This window comes from Copidosoma floridanum, unplaced genomic scaffold (assembly GCF_036245765.1).
Source record: "Copidosoma floridanum isolate Cflo_tuat_1 unplaced genomic scaffold, Cflo_Japanese_pri ptg000015l, whole genome shotgun sequence".
NCBI classification, from domain to species: domain Eukaryota; kingdom Metazoa; phylum Arthropoda; class Insecta; order Hymenoptera; family Encyrtidae; genus Copidosoma; species Copidosoma floridanum.
Genome location: NW_028321892.1, coordinates 5884805 through 5904806, shown reverse-complemented (window position 1 = coordinate 5904806; position 20002 = coordinate 5884805).

Below are 20002 nucleotides of genomic sequence, written 5' to 3'. Positions count from 1 at the left end.
ATCCAACGAGCAAGAGAAAACTGAGCTTGTCTCTTGAAGAAGAAGACCAACTTAAGAAAATACCTTATCAAAATGCGGTTGGATGTTTGTTGTACTAGCCAATTTGTGTATCATACAATTATTAATAGATATAATTTTTCCCAATCTTAATTCTGATAGTTAACCAACTAGATAATATTCAGGAACATTATTTTCTTTACAAACAATATTTTTCTCTCTTAAGGTTACTCTTGAGGGGGCTTTATATCCAAGTAAGGCATACGTTTTTAATAATTATTATTAATGTTTATTTAAATGTAATAGTAAAGAAAAACTACAATATAAAACAGTGGGACTTGATGTGTTGTGAATAAATTATTTTAAAAAATTCCAAATTGCTTGCGTGTATATTATCTTATTTTGAAAAAACACTTATAAAAGTTGGAAATCCTTAAAGCTATTCATGTTACTCCAACTTTTTAAAGTTTATTATACATGGTAAATAATTACAAATAAAGTCATCACTAGAAATTTGTTGATACAATTCATGTTTAGTGAGTTAAATGTAAATGTTTTCCGAAAACGCAAAAAAAGAGTGAAAACCTACAGTTTGGTATAAACAATTGTACCTAACTCATTACACACGTATTGTATCATAAAATTTACAGTAATTACTCTATCTAAAATTCTTTATGGAGTGTAAGTTTGAAAAGTTGGAATAACATGAATAGCTTTAAGAATTTCCAACTTTTATAAGTGTTTTTTCAAAATAAGATAATATATATACACGCAAGCAATTTGGAATTTTTTAAAATAATTTATTCACAACACATCAAGTCCCCCTGTTTAATATTGTAGTTTTTTTTTACTATTACATTTAAATAAACATTAATAATAATTATTAAAAACGTATGCCTTACTTGGATATAAAGCCCCCTCAAGAGTAACCTTAAGAGAGAAAAATATTGTTTGTAAAGAAAATAATGTTCCTGAATATTATCTAGTTGGTTAACTATCAGAATTAAGATTGGGAAAAATTATATCTAATAATAATTGTATGATTCAGTTGTGAATAAGAAAAACAATAACACATGGTACTTACACATTATATATAGACGTAAATTGTCGGACTGGTATCTCATCATCTTTGGCCAGGTGGTAAGATGCTTGCCTGATAAACTGGGGGCTTGAGTTCGTGTCCCATAAAAGCCGAATTTTTTTTTTTTTTTCTTTCCTATAACTGTTGATATTTTAGGTAATCATTCTATTGATGTCTAAATTATAATCATTGCACAAAATTTTTGATGTGAAAACTTCTTATGGCGCGTTGGGCACTTTTGTGGGTGAGCATTTTCAGCCGTTCTCGCGACAGACGAGATTTTACACAGATATACTACGCGTGTATTCTTATAATATATGTGTATACTGTACGCGCTCTTTGTATGGGCATTCGTTCGTGCTCTCGCGCCAGACGAGATTACATACCTATATGTATACTCAGAGTGTATAGGTATGCGAGAGCGCTGCATGCTATATGCAGCAGCGTTGATCTGAGCATTATTCCACACTCACAGTTCATGCTTGATCGCACACAGCGTTGCTGCCTGGATCTCACCGCGAACTACTTGGCACGAGAATTCAAATTCAAAATCGTATGATTTTTTCAGCAGACAGTAGGCGCAGAAATTCAAATTCGAAGGAAATCTTTGTATTTGTTGGCTAATTAATGCCTAAAAATATTGGATAATGTTGTATGATTATAGAGATCAAGAGGTCGTCTATAAGAGAGAAAAAAGGTGTTTCATCCCGAGAGCACGCCGGGACTCATCTGTAAGGCTGATGACGTGCTCCCTGCCTTAGACACAGAAGAGGTGTGGGCTTAGAGTGACTCGATCGCGCTTATATATGAATTGTGCGAGAATTTCGCCGCTTGACGGGAGCGAATATCAGGGGCTTGGCTACCTGGCGAGTAGAGCCTGAAGCGCGAGAGATGTGAAATGCCACATGATTACATACATAAATAGTATACCAAGAATTCTTTCGAATTTGAATTTCTGCGCCCACTGTCTGTTGAAAAAATCATACGATTTTGAATTCAAATTCTAACGCGAAGTAGTTCTCGGTGGGATCCAGTCAGCGGCGCTATGTGCGATCAAGCATTAACTGTGAGCGTGGAATAATGCTCAGACCAACGCTGATACGCAGTCTTTGCATGGGCATTCGTTCGTGCCCTCGCGACAGACGAGATTGAGAGTTTTTTATCTTTATTTTTTTATGTACAATTTCTCATGTCGCGAGCGCACCTAAAAATGCTTACCCAAAAAAGTGCCCAACGCGCCATAAGTTCAAGTTTTCACTTCTGCCTGCACTCCCGGAGTGCTACTTGTACTTGGTTTTGTTTATTTTTCTTTCCGAAATCTCACCTGAGATCTCAGATGAGAATTTGGCATGAGATCTCACCTGAGATCTCAGGTGAGAAATCACATGAGATATCAGATGAGATTTTAGGTGAGATTTGTCAGGAGGGTACTGACAATGAAAATAAAATGACTGCTGCTTGGTCTATTTTGGAAATTAAATATGCTAGTCACAATATTTATTTTTACGGGTGCTTAGCACATATTCTAAATTGAGTTGTCAAAGATGCATTAAATGTGAATAATGCTAAAAAGATACTTAAAGCAGCTGTGTCTGTAGTCAAAGAGGTAAAGAAATTCCATATAAATTCTGCATTATTCCGAAACATACAAAAAAAAACAAGTTGCTCGGAAAAAACGACACTCAAAGTAAATCATCAACTGAAACTTTAAAGTTATATGGAAAAACAAGGTGGGGGTCGTCGTTGCAATGTTTGAAAAGTATAAGTAAAAACAAAAAAAACTTAAAAGAATTGGCAATTGAGCAAGATACTTCATTAAGCAATGAAATGGAAAAAATGCTTTTAGAATCAGATTTTTGGGATTCTATTGAAAAACTTATCGATTTTTTAAATCCGATCGTTGCTTACATAATGCACGTTCAATCCGATAAATCTACTTTAAGCGAGGTTCCACAAATATTCAGAAAATTATCGATTCATTAACAAAAATACTCTGACAGCTTTTCGCTTTTGTTTTCCAGTGAAGAAATAAACAACTTAATTGTTAAACTCGCTAAGCGTAAGCAAATGGCTCTGCGCCCTATCCATTATGCAGCTAATTTGCTAGCTTCGAGATTCAAAGAGAAAGATTTGGATGAGCAACAATTTTTACTTGGATGTTCCGTGATTCAAGAAGTTGCCGAAAAACTTGATTTGGACAAAGAAAAAGTTCGTCTAGAGTTTTCTGAATTCCTGGCTAATGAAGGGTTTTGGAATTCATCTTATGTTCGAGAATCTCAGAAAAATTTACCAACATTATTATGGTGGAAGAGCACATGCAACAAAACTTTTCTCAGCAAAATTGCTGAAAGTATATTATCCCTTCCATCTACTTCGGCTGCTACTGAGAGATCGTTTTCAACACATGGGTGGATCCATAACGCTAAGAGAAACCGCTTATCTAACAGTACAGCATTTAAAATAACATATATAGCACACAACTTAAGAATTTTAAAACCTGACGTAACGCATTATCAACTTTTTAACGATGATACTCCGGAGAGCGAAGACGAGGATACAGATATTGAGTTTTTAGATGATGACTGATGACTTAATTTAAACACTTTTCAAATTTAAATACTTTCTCATTTTGTGCAGTCGAAAATGAATCTCTTAAGTGACGATTATCAAAGCATTAAATTATATTTAAAAACTTGATGATGATGCATAAATCATTGGATTAAGCTATGCACATTATATTTCAATAAAATTTTGTATAAAACAAGTATCATTGCACGTCTTGAAATCATTTGTGAAAAAATTTTTCCTGACCAATGACCGGTCAGAAAATTTGCTGACGGTCATTTTAAATTAGACACTCAACAAAATCTGACGGTCATTGACAGTCAGCTGACCGTCAGGATGACACTGACGTCAGGAAAATTTGTCTGACTGGTCAATCCACATCACTGGTAATGACCTTGTGATGTAGTACCGTGGTGAAATACTCCATTCATAACCTGATACTTTTTACTATTTATATCTACTTTATAGGTCGGTATTTCATTTATTTTGAAGTTCATCATTTTAACAAAACCTTTATGAGTTTTTTCATATAACATTAATTGTAAAATTACTACAGTATTACTGATTGTTATATCTAGTTTTTTAATTTTTATTAAGCGACATCCATTGTCACAATAACTTTCAATTTCTTGCCAATTTCCAATATTGTAATCTATAAGTTCTTGAAGTGTACAGATTTGAGAATCCTCTGGCAAAGAAAGAGTAACAATGTAATTAGATGTCTCACTATGGTGTCGTTCGTTGCAACGAGGACACCTGATGGTTACACTTTGTTCGTTTTTTAAAACATTTTTCAATATAAGTGATTTATTACATTGACTTAATAAAAACTTAGCGGCATCTTGCTGCTTACTTGTTGTGTATTCTTCTCCAGCAAACTCTTTTAATAGTCGTATGTTGACATTAGTTTTATTTATATATTGTTGAAATAATAATTTGACAGTATCTGTTTCACGATGCTGCAACAGAATTCTTCTAATAGTCATAGAATGAAATAAACTTTGTACACAAGAATTAGCGTAGCAAAAAACTCCATCATTGTTTGGTAAACCAAAAATATCTGACGTATCACTAGAAATGTGATTTAAATAACTTTCCACGTCTGTTAATGCCGTATTCCGATTTATGCACCACCACGTATCATGCACTTTCAAATTTTGATATTTTTTACGATCTGGTGGTATATCGAAACTATTTAAATCTGGGCGATATTCTGCCCATATATATTTATATTCAAGAATGGCTGAAATATTTGCAGTGCAAGCTGAGGGATCGAAATTAATAAGATGCAAACCTTGTAACGTAGTAACTCTTGAAGCTGAAGCTTTCTGAGCAATATTGCGCAGAAAGATGCACAGTTGCACTGTATGTATAATATTCTGCGCAATATCGATTTCTACGCTCTTTAAGAAAATCGGCTAAGATATTGATTTCTACGCACTAAGGAAGTCAGTGCAATGTATAGCCTAAGTGCGACTAACTTCAAGGTCTATCGATGCAACAGATTCCTGAAACTCACTATTGTGTTGGTATAATATATATTTGGATGTATATATTAATAATTAATAATCAGGAATTTGTAAATATTGTATGCATAAATATATATATTTACATCGCAGTATTCTAGGACCGTATTTACTATGTATTGCAGTATTCTGGGATTTTCGGTCTTTTCTAGGACGTCCTAGAAAACTTATAGCCACATCGCATTCATCTAGGATCCTAGAATACTTAAACTTTATTTCTGGGATATCCTAGAAAATGAAAGTGCCATTTCTAGGATATGCAAATATACTACGAAGCTCTTTCTAGGACTCATCCTAGAAAGTTTTCTAGGATATTACGAAAAACTCTTAAAGTTCTTTTATGTGTATTAGTTCTTCTTCGGCCATGAAGCCATTCTAAGACATGTCTATAAACTTAAACTATTTTCTTAATGAGTTATTTGTATCGTCTTTATATCTCTAAGATAGAAGTTTGTTTCATTTTTATGAAACAAAATTTCTCATATCATGGATGGAGTATTTGTATGCGTAGAATAAATGATTTATTTAATACATAAACTAGTTAATTGCTTTTTAATTTTAGAGTAAGAAAAAGCATAACTAATATCTCGAGTTATTCCAATAGTTGTTTGGCAGAAGATTTTATAACACAATTTTTTTATGAGAAAAAAAGGATACTAGAAAAAAAAAGACATTAAAAATCTTTTTTTTTGTTGACTTATTTAGATGCTAACAAAAACCTATTTAGTACATTTAGTGTACATTACAAATAATATTTATATATCTACTTATTGCCTTATTCAAAACAAATAAGGACAATATTAAGAGATAATATTTAACTGTTCACGTTGTATTGCTTAGATAAGAAAAAAAGAAGAATTTGAGGCTTACAAAATTTTATACGGTTTTTTTCAATTAAATGATAATAAGATCTTATTATGTTTATTAAAAATAGAAGATTGTTACAGAAGCCAAAGTATCCTGTGTTCTAAATTTTATCTGAGACTCCTTTAAACGTCATTAAGTGATCTAACTTTGTTAAGAAAAATGCTGGTTTGCTAAAACAGCTTTATTGAAGTACTAGAAGGCCTGTTTGAGACAAGTCATTCTAACTCCTTTAGTCGCAAAATAATAGAATAAATTTTTTTTGTCTTTCTAGATTGTCCCATAACATAAGTGTATTAAACAAATCATAATTATAATTATAATTATATCTTTATCATTTAAAGTATCTTGCTCTTGTCAGTAACAATATTTATTTTCTTTTCTTGGAAAAGAATATTATTACCTTGTTTTTATAATCACTAGCAGAAATGCATTTATGAAATTGCTCATAATAAATTTATGCTTTATTATACTTATCATTACATCCATTGTAATGCATGAAATAGAACAATAAAAAAGCTCTATTAAAGCAACTTTTCATACTTAACCTGCTAGTTAATGTTAATTTTTTCAAATTTTTACAAATAGTGTTAATTATGTATACTAAATTTTGTTAAGCATTACATTAATTCTGGTTCACACGGTAAGATAATAAATAGGCTGAGAATGTTAAGTCTTTTCATTAATGTTACTTTAAATGTATATCAATGTACCCAGATTTGATGTTAATTATCAAGGTCAACTTTTCTCAGTCAACTGTTTATCTCTTGAAATGGCTAAGTAAGGGTTTTTCTTTATTTAATTTTTACTTTTTGATGTGATTAAAATAAGAAATGTATACAAACTATATAAATATTGTGACAATTGTTGAATTCTTGTAAGTTACATGGATATTTTACTGTTTAGTTAAATGTTAATCTTCTTTTTTAAAGAGAACTGCTTTTAGTGACTTATCTTTCACGCTGTTGCAAGACATTGACTTTTAAAATACTTAAAACTAAATAATATGTTAAAAAGAGTAGCTTTAGTATTTTTTAACTAATATACCGTTATAAAAAGAGATATTATCGTATGCTTTCTTTGTGGAAACCAAATTAAAGACAAATTCTTTTTTTTTATACATCGGTATAACGTTATTTATACAAAGAATATGAGAGTGTATAAATAAAGTACAAAAATTTAACGTTTTAGAACATGTCTAGAAGACCTTCCAAATTTCAATGGGAGTACCACTTTTTTCTGATTGTTAATATTTTTTATCGTTTTTATAAGGCACCAATCGAACTTTTGTATCGTAACAAGATAGCTGTTTAGGTCGTGATATGTCGGTGTAAATGTTTTTTCAGTTACTTTAATTTATCATTTCTTTTAACGGTAAAATATAACAAATTTTTTTATACATACAAAAATTTCAATTATAACTAAATAAATGAAAAATTTTCTAGCATGGATCTAAAAAAAGTAAATGTTAATATAAGTTAAATCATATGGAAACCTTAAAATTTTGTTTTAAATATAAGACTGTAAAAGTATATCAAAGTATCTTACGTCTTACATTTTTCTAACAAAACTTAAAATGTCGGACACTACTTAGTTTTAGAAAACGTTAATTGTCAAAGCAATTTTATTTTAAACAAGAAAACTTGTCAGAAAGCTATGAAACTTCTGAGGTTACAAAATATAATTAAAAACTTTTTGTATTTTTCGATCAACAGTAAGTGTTGTAACATGTGTTCTTTAGAATTGCTACAAAGATATTCAGCTTAATATTTTTTGTGGTAAAAATGATAGAACCATAACCATGCTTAATAAGTCATGTCACAATACTTAACTTGTTTTTTAAACTTTAGTTTTTAGGATTTTAATAATTTAATATCAATATTCTTAGTGAATTTTGTCCAAATCAATAGCTCAGCTTGCAAAATGTCACTATAAATGATTTTTTTTTTTTTTTATACATTTTCTTTACTTTTGTGAGTTACTAAAAATGTATTTTTCACACCAAAATATTATAAAAATGATTATACAAAAATTACTTAAATCATAAAGCTGTTATTAAAAATGTACTACTTTTTAAAAAAAAGAAAAATTAAAAGTAATTACAGTTTTTTATTGTAGCTCGGAAAAAAGATTTTTATAAATACTAATAACGTATTCGTACTAAGATGTTTTCCACTCCACATTTATTGTAGTGTACAATTACAGATAATTTGACTAAACATACTTAATCTGTTAATTAACTTAAAAACACTACATAAATTAAAATAATGTTAAATAGTTACATCATTTATATTTAAGTACTAAAAAACCTAACCCATAATACTTATTCAAAATCTTAGGTCACAGAATACTGGGTAAAATCTTTTGTATTTTTTAATTAAGAGTGTATGCCAAAACAGGTGTATACCAAGTGAATAAAAATTTTATCTATAAATTTATCATTGACAAGTCTATATATCTTGTTCCTGTTATAAAACAATGTAATTTCTATATTTTAATAAACATTAAAATCAAAAAAAAGTTTTTAATTGTTGCATCACAAAAGGTATTCTTAAAAATGCTGATGTAGTAGTTAAGCCAAATTATGTTATAAAAGTATACAAATCGAGATAAAAGAAATTCTAAATGTACTTAATTTGTTTGTTCATGATACTTTTTTTCATTTATTTAAATTTAATGTTGATTATTGAGGTGAATTTTCCTCTGTCAACATTTCGAGTTGTGAAATAACAGTTTGAGTGTTTTTCTTTATTCATTATAATTTTTTTTTTTTTTTTTTTCGAGAGTAGTATAAAAAATAAGTGCATACTTCAAAGTTATAGTAACGATTGTTAAGATTATGGTAACGATTGTTAGGTTTTAATATTTCACGTAAATATTAAAGTGGTTGGAGGAATGTCTTTTTTTTTTAAGTTTCAGTAACTTACTTATACTATTGCCACATGAAATTTACTATTAAAATGATAAATACATAATTATACCTTAATAACAATAAAAGTAAATGTAAAAATTTGCCTCACTCAATTTTTGTCTGTCATAAGCAATGTAATTGATCTATTTTAAAAAGAACTGATATCAGTTACAAACTCTTTTTCTTGTTACGGAAAAAGCATATTTAACAATGCTATTAACGTGTTTAAACCTAATAGTGTTTAGATTTATCATAGTAAACAAGTAGAGTTATCATTTAGACTAAATTCATTATACCTGGTTATGATTCTTATTTTTTTTTGTATATTATTAAATATCATATATTTAAGTCGATTTTTCTCAGTATTTTTTTATAAAATAATTTTAACATATATTTTAATATGTTCCAATAGTGGATATAATTATATGTCTCACCTACGTCATTTCTATTATAAGCCATCTAATTTTTTTATTTTGAAAAGAATAAAAATTTACTACTGCTTCTTGTTATTGCTACAATAAAAGTATTCTTAAGCGTGTTGATGATGTATTCAAACCTAACGATGTTCAGCATTACATTTGTCATAGTATACTAGTTATGATAATCTTAAGAGTAAATATACTAAATTTTTTGTTTAATCTACTATTTTTTATTAACAAAAGTAAATATTCAATTTTGAACTTAATTTTCTAACTAAGATTTTTTAGGTCGCGAAATGGTGGTTTAAGTCTTTTTAGCCATTAATTTTTTTTACGATATAAGTACTATGCAAGATGTTAGTTTACTACATAATTTTAGCGATAATGGCTATTAGGCTGGTTAGTGAAATTTTAATTTTCTTTAAAAAAATAAAAATGTATTTAGTTACTGAACTCTATTATTTCTGCATGAAATTTATATTTAAAGTGCTAAAATTATTTTGATAGGTAAACAATGGTCATAGTAGATATTATTTAATGCAGTACTTTCGTTCTTTCTGAAATAAGCACTAAACCTGTTTTATTTTCAACAGGAGTTATATTTATTACAGTTCCTTAATGCTTCAAGAAAAGTATCTCTGACAATGCTAATAACGTATTCAAACCAAATAATATGTAGTCTTATATTTTATGTGGTATACAAGTTAAAATAATAATGAGACTTAAAACATTTAATTCGTATGCTTATTATACTTTTTGTTTATAATGAACAAACAAATTTTATATAAAAATACAGATTATTTTCTTATCTTGTATACAATCACAAACGTAATAATAATTACTATTAGCTTTAAATACGTTAAGCTTAAAAGTCCAACCTTCTTATTCGTCTTTTTGGGTCGCGAAATGTCGATTTAAGTATTTTTCATTATAAGATATTTTAACATTATATGCAATATGAAGAAGTTCCTTCTGTTCATTACACATTTTACTGGTAGGGAAAATGCTAATGTTTGGTATGAAAGAAAACTGTTTCCACTGAATTATTTCTAATATTGCTGCAACAGAAATACTTTGAAAGAGAGTTTAAACAGAATTATACTTTATAAATGTTGTAAAAAGACTTATCATATGCATTTCATACGATTTTTTTGTCATAAGCAATGTAATTTTTACAAATAATTTCGAATAAATTTGAATAAAATATTATTTTTGGTACTACACAAAATGTATTCTTAACATGGATGTTAACGTTCTTAAACTTAAATTTGTTAAGCTTTTCGTTTGTTATAGTATACAAGTATAAATAATAATAAGGCTCAATTTATTTTGCCCGTTCAATTATAAAACTATTTTTTTAAATTTGACATGAATGTCATTCTTATAAGTTTCCTTTAAGTAAATTTTTTGGGTCTCAAAATGTTCGTTTGATTTTTTTTTGATTCAATCGTTTTTGTTTACAAGTATCATAAAAAATGTTTGATAACCTAATAAATGTCAAAAAAAAATTTTTATTCTGATAATTTACGCAGATTTCGTACTTTTAAGTATCTTTTTCATCTGTGTTTGTTAAAGTACTCTTAGTATCTCTTTTTTCTAAAAAAAAAACTTTTAGATTGCTTATTACAGATCATAATAAGACCGAGTCGATAGTAAATATTAATATATGCTGTAGCTACAATATTATAGTAATAAATAATTTTTTACCTTTTATTAATTTAAAATCTGTTACTTTCTTCCATTGTTGCTCCAATAAAAGTATTTTCGAAAATGCTAATAACATGTTAAAACTTAATGAAGAGCATGGTTACGTATGTTATCGTATACATGTTAAGATAATAATCCGTGTTTATATATAAAATTTGTTCGTTTATTATGAACAAAATGTAAAATAAGCACACAAATTAAATGTATAAGGCCTTTGTATTATGTTTTATACTATATAAAATATAAGACTAAATATTATTAGGTGTTTATACATTATTATCATTGTCACATTTACTTTTTTTGTAGCATTAAGAAACTGTAATGAAAATAACTTCTGTTAAATATAACATAGTTTTCTTGTTTATGACAGGGAGAACGAAGGTAACGCATTTGATAATATTCACTATGACCTTTGTTTTCATATAAAAATCCTTTTTGTTGTTTACATTTAAATTTTATGCAGCAATAATAGAGTTGGATAACCCAATAACTAAAGTAATTTTTTTTTTTAAAGAAAATTACAATTTTACAAACCAGCTTAATAGCCATGACTGAACTAAATGTCAGATTATTTTTCGTTATAAATTTATTGTTAAAATATAATTTCTATATTGCTGATATTGTTAAATAAATTTGATAGTAAGAATCCCTTACATCGCCGTTTCGCGACCCAAAAAGTTTTCTGAGAAAAATTGACTTCCAATATGAATATTAATCTTTCAAACGTTTGAATCAGTACAATTAACAAACAAATTTAATTTATTAAGTCAGATTTTGATCCAAACTTGTATACGATGACAAACAAAACACTGGTCACCATTAGGTTTTAATATGTTATTAGCATTTTTGAAAATACTGTTATAGCAGCAACATGAATGTAACAGATTTAAATAAAAAAAAAACATGAAAAATTGTTAATTACAGAATCATTGTAGCTAAGGCATATAATAATATTAACTATTGTTCTTGTTTATGTATGACCTTGTTATAAGAAAAATGAGAGCTTTTTTTGCAGAAAAAAGAGATATAAGGCACTAAAAGTACTTCTTATAACAAACGCAGATGAAAATAACATTTGACAGTTAAAAATCTGTGTAACATATCGGGATAAAAAAGTTTTTTAACATTTATTAAGATATCATACAATCTATATGATACTGGCATTACAAAACAAACAAATAAAATGAAAAAATTTCCACCAATATTTCAGAACCCAAAAAGTTTAGTGAAAAAAGGGAACTTGTATAAATAACATTTATAACAAACCTTTAAATACAGTTTTATAATTAAACAGACGAAGTTAATTTAGCTTCAATATTATCTAAACTTGTATATTATGATAAATCTAAAGCTTAACAGAGTTACCATCAAGTACGTTAACATCATTGTTCAAAATACATTTTTTGAAGTAACGAAAAAAATATATGATTTAACGTTATTTGCAAATAGAAAAAATTACATTGCTTATAACAAAAAAAACGTATGAAATGCATATATTGATACTTTTTATTACATTTTTTAACGTATAATTTTGTTTTACTCACTCTAAAATTATTTTTGTTGCAGCAATATTAGAGATAGGTCAGTACAAATAATTTCCTTCAAAAGCAAAACTTAATATTTTTTTTACCAATACAATATGTATTAAACTAAAGAAACTTTACTCTTCTTCACTATCATGATGTGGTAAACATACGATTCTTATATTGTTTATATTGTAAAAATATTTTATACTAAAATACACTTAAATCGCCACTTTGCGATTAAAAAAGTTGTGTAAAAAAAATTGATTTTTTAATTTAATACTAACATTCCATACATAAGTACAAGAATAATCAGGAAACAAATTTTATATATTTTGCGTAGTTTTTAACTCAACTTGTATGATTTGTACAATATAAAGCCTGCCATTATTTGGTTTTAATGCAGTATTAGCAATATTGCAAATATTATCTTTGTAGTAACAAAAGACTGTAATTTATGTAATTTCTGCTAAGAATAAAGTCATTTTATTGTTTGTGACAGAAAGACCGTTAATTACATATTTAATAATATCCATAAGAACTTGCGTTTACAAATATCAGTGTTTATGGCATTTAATGTAGTTATTTTATGTAGCAATAGTAAAGATCAGTGGCTAAAAAAATTAGAAAAAAAAAAAAAAAAAATTGATAGAACATTCTACTAACAAGAATAAGATTCATGACATCACTAATAAACTCAACTCTTTCTACAATAAATACATCTACAAAATATATTTGAAATAATTTATTTAAAAAAAAAAAATTTATAGTAAGATTCTTTAACACAGCCACTCCGCTACCCAAATGATTTTCTGAGAAAAATTGTCTTTTAACACAAATATTCACTTTTCATACGTTCAAATTAGTATCATAAACAAACAAATTAAATACATAAAGAGAGATTTTTACCTTAACTTATATACGATGGCAATTGTAACAATTATGAATATTAGGATTAAAAACGTTACTTTCAAAAGTCCATTCTTCTCATACATCTTTTCGGGTCGCGTTAAATTTTATAATAAGAAGCTTTAACACCGCTGTTTTGCGACCCAAAAAGTTTTCTAAGAAATATTATGTTTCAACATAATCATTTACTTATCATACGATTTCTTTATTATAATAAATAAGCAAATTTAATACATGAAGACAGATTATTACCTTTACTTGTATACAAGGACAAACGTAACACTGTTCACTACTAGGTCTGAATATGTTAATTTTAATAATCCATTCTACTCATACATCTTTTTGGGTCGCGAAATGGCGGTTCAAGTGTTTTTTATCATAAGATATTTTAACAATATAAGCAGTATACAAAATTTATCTTTATTACATAATCATAGTGATATTCATAAGTTTTCATCTGTTTAATACACCTGGTACTGGTGATAAAAATATTAAGGTTTGGTATTAAAGAAAAACTGTTTCCACTGAATTATCTCGAATATTGTTGTATTATAAATACTCTGAAAGAGAGTAAAACGGAATGATACTTCATAAATGTTATCAGAAGGCTCATCATACGTTTTCCATACGTTTTTTTTGTTATAAGCAATGTAATATTTACTAACGATTTCGAATAAATTTTAATAAAATATTTTTTTCTTTTGGTACTACAAAACATGTAATCTTAACATTGATGTTAACGTACTTAAACATAAATCTGTTAAGCTTTTCATTTGTTAAAGTATACAAGTTCATATAATAATGAGGCTAAGATTATTTTGCCAACTATGTTTTGAAATTTAAAATAACTGCCATTCATGTTTCTTTTAAGTAAACTTTTTGGGTCGCAAAATGTTCGTTGATTTTTTTTTTATTTGATTGTTTTGTTATGCAAGTATCGTAAGAAATAGATGACAACTTAATAAATGTAGAAAAAATTCTTTTATCCTAATAATTTATACAGGTTTTGTACTGTTAAGTCTAATTTTCATCCGTGTTTGTAAAAAAAAAGTACTTTTTTGTGACTTATATCTCTTTTTTCTGTTAAAAAAATTTCAGATTACTTATAACAAGATCATGCATGAACGAAATCGATAGTTAATATTATAATATGCCTCAGCTACAATAATTTTGGATCGAACATTTTTTTATCTTTTTTTTTTAAATTTAAATCTGTTACATTTTGCCATTGTCGCTGTAATAAAAGTATTTAAAAAAATGCTAATAACACATTGAAACCTAATGGTGATCAGTGTAACATTTATCATCGTATACAAGTTTGAATAATAATCTGTCGTAATAGATTTAATTTGTTTGTTTATTGTACTAATCTAAACGTATGAAAAGTAAATATTCATTTTGGAAGTCAATTTTTCTTAGAAAACTTTTTGGGTTGCAAAACGGCGATATATGGGATTTTTACTATTGAATTTATTCAATAATATTAGTAATATTAAAATTATATTTTTTAAATAAATTTATAACAAAAAATGTTCCGTTATTTCGGTCAGTCACATCTATAAAGCTAGTTAGTGAAATTTTAATTTTCTTTTAAAAAAAAAGATGTATTTAGTTATTGAACTCTATTATTTCTGCATAAAATTTATATTTAAACCAGTAAAACTATTTTTATAGGTAAACAAACGTCATAGTAAATATTATTTAATGCGTTACTTTCGTTTTCTCTGTCATAAACAATAAGACTATTTCATGTTTAACAGGAGTTATATTTATTACAGTTCGTTAATGCTACAAAAAAAATATATCTGACATTGCTAATAACGTATCTAAATCTAATAATATTAAGTCTAATATTTCATATTGTTTACAAGTTAAAATAATAACTAGGCTCAATTTATTTAATTTTTATACTCAATATACTTTTTTTAACGGATGGAAAAAAAATATTAATTTTTAAAGTTAATTCTTCTGACACAACTTCTAGGGTCGCAAACTGGCAGTTCAAGTGTTTTTTACCATAAGATATTTTTACGATATGAGCAATATGAAAAATGTATATTTTATTTATTATTACAGTGACAGTTCTTAGGTCGCTATAAGTAAATGAAATTTCGTACTAGTTAGTGGTATGTTTATCTTCTTTTTATAAAAAAATACTTTCGGTTACTGTACTCTACTTTTGCTGCATAAAATTCACTTTTAAACCATCAGGTATTAATCTGTACATTAATTATTGTATATAAGCTGAGATAATAATAAGGCTTAAAGTATTTAACCTTTTTAATAATGTTGATTTTTCTTATATATTGAAATTAGACTTCATTTCCTAACCTCATTTTTCTCAGTCAACTTTTTCGGTCGTGAAATTACAGTGTAAGTGTTTTTTAGTGACTAATATTTATTATTCTAAGAAATAAATGTTTAAAATGCTTAACATAAAATTGCAGGTTAACAAGAATAATAATTAATTCAATTGCATGCCTTGCCTACAATGCTGCTGTCATGTACAATGTTATTTCTCTATTTTAAGAAAAATAAAGCTTAATTACTACTTCTTGTTATCACTGCAATAAAAGTATTTTCATACATGCTGATAACGGATTCAAACCTAATGTGTTCATAGTGGCTCATCTCTTTCATTGCTGCATTTAATTTGTTTCAACATGCTAAAAACAAAGTCATACAATAACAAGAGTACTAACAGATGTTATTATTTTCTTTACCTATATTGTTTTTGTCATAAACTATGCAATTTTTCAATTCTAAGAAGAATTGAAGTCAATAACTGTTTTTCTTTGCTTTTACAAAAAAAGTACCTCTATCAAGGCTGGAAACGTACTTGCATCTGATTTTGTTTAGCATTGAATTTGTTATAATATTTAAGTTAAGATAACACACATGCCAGATGTATATGCAATCTGATTATTATTGCTACTTTTATTTATTTGTTGAAATTAATTGTGATCTATTTAGGTCAATTTATCTCAGTCACTTTTTTGGGTCGCCAAACGTCGGTACAAGGGTCTTTCCTTATTTCATGATTTTGTAAGTAATATACAAAATGAATGCTTAGTATGTAATCATAGTAATGATTTCTATGCTCTTATAAGTGGTATAATATTATTCTGGTTAGCTAAATTTTTGCTTATTAAAAAAAAAAAAAAAATTTCAAGTAAATTATCAACATTATTGCTGCCTGGAATTTACTTTCAAAACTCTTAAAACATAATTGCACGTAAACAAGCATAATAGCTTACATCATATAACTTACCTACAATGATTTTATTACTAACAATGTACTTTCTCTGTTCCAAAAGAAGTTCAAATCAATTGCTTTTTTTTTTGTAGCTACTGTTACGTCAGCGCAACGTACTATTTGAAATTAAGCTTTCGCTTAATAACTCGGGACACGCGCTAGGCACGTAGGTGGGACACGGGGCTAAAGGGTTAATCCAATCTATTCGCAAAGGGGGCTACAACTATTCTCACACACGACAAGAACTGACTGCTGTGCAATATTTTGATGCACTTGCTGGTGTTTCGTCTAAGGTTGGTCGATTTTACCCGGGGCGATGTACCGAAGGGTATCCCGTTTGCGATCTACCAGCACCGTTACAGGTAAAGGTATCGTTTAATTCACGACTCGACTAAGATGTACCAGTACCGTTGCGAGTATTGGTATTCGCGTTAATCCGATTAGTCCTTGTGCTTTGATGGTACTACTACCGTAGCGAGTAATGGTGTGCATGTAAAAGAAACAACACTTAATATTTCCCGGCGATCCATGGGTACCAATACTGTGGCGAGTAATAGTGTGCGCGTTAAAAAAAATAACACTTAATATCTGGGGGCAGGAGTGCAGTCTCTCTCTCAACATCTCTGAGTTAGAAAAAGGGGAAGAGACTATAACCTTGCCGTTTTCCTTTACATTTGAAATAGTGACAATTTTGAACAAGATGACAAATTAGGCTATTGCAGTATGTTTATAAAATTGTTAACGTGATACAAAAGGGTTGTACTGTAACCCATGAGCTGGCGAACATGAATGACAAGAATTGGATAATTCTTTAAAAGTCAATAAGGTTGCTTCTCCAGGTTTACCGTAGTGAATATGAAATGTTGTTATTTTTTAACGGTGCAGCGTGTACAGGTTGTTTCTATCTATATGTAGTAATTCTGGTATTTGCTATTATTCTCGTTTGATCTATGTCTTAACTCTAAGTTATCCTAGTTTTTAACATCGGGTCTTAATCTATATATACTAATATCCAATATTAAACCTCAGCGCAGCTGTTCCTAGTTAAACTATTGCATCGATTGGTTTTTATAATTATTTCATTTTACTTTGCTTATCGTTTCCGGTCAGCATAGGCCCGCGTACATGTGCATGAATCATAGTTGGTCATTGTGCTGCAGCTACGAGTAACATGCAGGTGATTGACCTCTTTTCGGATGCACGTAAGTCCTTGCTCAAATTGCTTTTGAATCTACATGGGGAATTCTTTACAAATAAGCGGGGAAAAATTATTAGTAATTTTCAGTTTACCGAGATTAAATTACAAAAAAGTTTTAAAAAAATGCTAATGATGTATTTAAACATGATTTTGTTTATTCTTACATTTATTTTATTAACAATAACGCTTAATATATTAAGTTTATTTTTTTATGTTCCTTTTTACGGCATATTAAAAGTTAATATTGATTTTTAAGTTAATTCTTTTTAGTCAATTTTTTGGGTCTTAAAATGACGGTCTTAGTGTTTTTTACTATTCAATTTTTTTTTTAATGTAAGTGAAATTAAAAAAGTGTGCTTTCTATATACTTATAGTAACAATTGTTATAATTGCATAAGTAGCATGGATATTGTACTGGTCAGTAAAATATCTGTTTTTTTTTTTTAAAGTTTGTAGTGACTCATCTTTATTGATGCTGCATTAAATCAACTTTAGAAATGCTCAGAATAAAATCTTACGTTAAAAAAATACTAGTTGATATTATTACATGCCTTAAGTACGTTTTTTCTGTTATAAATAATGTAATTTGTTTATTTTTAAATACATTTAAATCAACTACCGTTTTCTTTTGTTGTTACAAAACAGTTATGCTTAAAAATGATGATAATGTACCCAAACCTATTTGTGTTTGGCTTTACATTTATTACAGTATACAAGTCAAGATGAAGATTAGGCTACATACACTTTTTACCTGCTTGTTGAAGCTTCTTTTTTTTCAGTATTGAAAGAGTGTCATATAACAGCAGTCTCTTAGTGTAGAAAAATTTAATGCAAAATCTAATAAATAAAAATCACTCTATCCTAACTATAGTTAATTATTATGTTTATTCTCTCGAAAAAACAGAAACTGATTTTGTCTCTCAATTTCTATCATCGCTAGAAACATTTTTTTAAATTCTTATATAAAATATGTATGTAATTATGTTGAACTTTACTATTGTTAGAACCGATATACTGAAATAATTAGATGAATTGTTTGGACTTTGTTGATCTTATAGGGCGAAATAGAAATCTGAATTACTTTATTCAATTTTTTATTTTGCCCTATAAGATTAACAAAGTCCAAATAATTTATCTATTCGAAATTTAGGGCAAAAAGATTATACGATTATCATTATATACAATAATGAACGTTGTTACCTTCTTATTTTAAGTAAACAGATAGAAGATTTAGAACATATCACTCACGTTATTGAGATATTTATTTCTTTTTTGAATAATAAAGTATTTGCAATACACAAAAAGTATTCTTTGTTCTGCATTTAATACAAGACACCTGAAAACATTTTTAAGGTTTACTACTTGGCGTGGAGTATTGTTGATTCATTAGGTCAATTTTTAATTGGTACTAAAAGTCCTGTCACACAGTTATATATTTAACTTTTTGGTTTGAATAATTCAAATGTTTAAATCGAAGGTAAGTACTAAGTTATGTGTATATTGAAAAAATAAGAATTATAACCATAAGTTATCAAAAATTACCTACTTTTTCTCTGATTATTAATAATTTGTTTTTGACCATAAAAAATTGTTTTCAGTTACTAAATTTTTATTGTTGCTAGGAAAATAACATTTTTTTAAATATCGTCTCCAAGTTAAAAATAATTTATCAGAGAATAAGCTGTTTTTGAAAAAAAATAATATATAGAAAAAAAGAACACGAAAAATTTTTTAAAACGTTACATTCATCGAAATTCAATTTTTTGGTGACTCCCTTAAGAGTCTCTAATACATTATCGAATTACGTAAGTCTTCTTTCCGTGTGTACATCAAGAAAAAAATATTCCAAAAATTTGTACAAATATATTATGTTTTTATTAAGAACGTATATTTTCAGTGTTATTTAACATTATTTTATTTTTTCCGGGAACTCCTTAATCAAATTGCTGTTGTGTAAAGTACAATTTGATACACACGCCCGTAAAAGAAGCTTACGAAGAATTAAATTTTAATAAAATATCCTGATGTACCAATGTAAATTATTAA